Below are 1,556 nucleotides of genomic sequence, written 5' to 3'. Positions count from 1 at the left end.
TTTGCTTTACCACTTGCTGAAAGAAAGACGAACACATATATGAAACACCTATCTGAAAAATTAGCATGGGTATTAACTGGTAAACATTTCTATTTTTCTTTACATACCATTCATACGTGAATGGCCTCGCTTTACAATTTACAGAAGGTCTTCCATTGTTGATTCTTAAGACAAGTTTCAAGGGCTTCATTTCAGAACCTGTGCCTGTCCGCAACTTGCATTTACTTTGATTTGATTTCTGGCTTAATTATTTAATTAAGTTTTGTCAACCTGTCGAGAGCCCAGCCCTCCCACTGACGAATGGATGGAAAATAAACTTCGACTTCACTATACCGATAACTCAAGTAATTAACGCCCTGCACAATCGTACACATTTTACAATGCCGGGTCCGAAATTGTGGTCCCTCATCGATATTTTTTGAGGGTGTGGAGAGTAGTGTATATGAGTGAAATTGTGTTAATGGTATGTTTTGGTCTTGGTATGTCGATGGTGTATGTGTACTTTCGTGCGTTGATATAACAATCGAGAAGCGTGTTGTGATGTGTAGAGTATGTGGTGTTGTGGTGTGTTTTTTTGTTTGGTTGTGACAGATATGTATGGGTTAGAAAAATAGTGTGTGTGTGTGTTGTAATGTTTTTGTGTGTGTTGTGTGCTGCGTGTGTGGGGTGTTGTTTCTAAGTGTATTTGGAATTTGCGTGTTTCGTTTGGTTTGTGTGTGTGTCATGACATCACGTCCTACTTCCCATTTGACTTTTTTTTTCTACGCATTGATAAGAATCGCTGTCGAAATTTGAGTCCACATGTCCTCCCCCCGGTCTGAACCCCCTTTGGATGAGAATTTTAAAATCTAGAGTTAATCTGTACTTTCAGCCCAGCTCCACCATGCAAGCTACAGCCCCGGAAGTTCGCTGTTGAGCCCAAGAAGCAGGGTCGCGGCAGACGAAACGGACAAGGAAATGTTGCGTCGGATGTGTAAACCTTTTTCTTCCGTTCCACTTACAACTTTGTAAATGTCTTTTCGCCCACGTGCATTCGGGGTGGGACATGTGACCTCATCACCAAAATAGTTGTAAAAAGGCGCTAGTTTTGGTATATGACATGTCTTTCCGTAAGTGTTTGCCCTTCTGCTCTGGTATATCGTTTGTGGGGTGTGGCGATTATCGGTTAAAGTAGCGTGTCATCACTATAAAGTGTATGAGATGTTGAGGTATTGCTTTCTGTTTGGTTACTGGGACCCACTGTCCTTTTTTTATTTACATATACAAATGATTCGTCTTTGGTGATCAAGAATGCAAGTCCGTGTTGATATAAATAATTTATAATCCATGTGTTTATAAAATGGTGCTCCGTCGTCTACTCAAGCGGCCATGATAAACGCACTTTTCATGCATTATTGACAGGTTGATAATATAAACTGGAATTGACAATAAAAAAAACAGCAACTTAATTTGAAATAATTGTAGTGTGTGTTCGCATATCCACCAGTTGCCAGAAACATTTTTTGTGCCTTTTTTCTAACAATCTCAGTCTCAGAACAAATAGGCAGAATTCAGAA

The 1,556-nt window shown here is 39.8% G+C and overlaps 1 protein-coding gene across 1 annotated transcript in view; it reads right to left on the bottom strand.

The window, feature by feature from the left end:
• LOC119588563 overlaps positions 1–1,556 on the bottom strand; it is a gene marked incomplete in the record, with an annotated part of 91,152 nt that overhangs the window by 16,296 nt on the left and 73,300 nt on the right.

This window comes from Penaeus monodon, chromosome 24, assembly GCF_015228065.2.
Source record: "Penaeus monodon isolate SGIC_2016 chromosome 24, NSTDA_Pmon_1, whole genome shotgun sequence".
In the NCBI taxonomy this organism is placed as follows: Eukaryota; Metazoa; Arthropoda; class Malacostraca; order Decapoda; family Penaeidae; genus Penaeus; species Penaeus monodon.
Note: the sequence above shows the minus strand (reverse complement) of the source record. Positions and strands in the feature narration are given on the sequence as shown.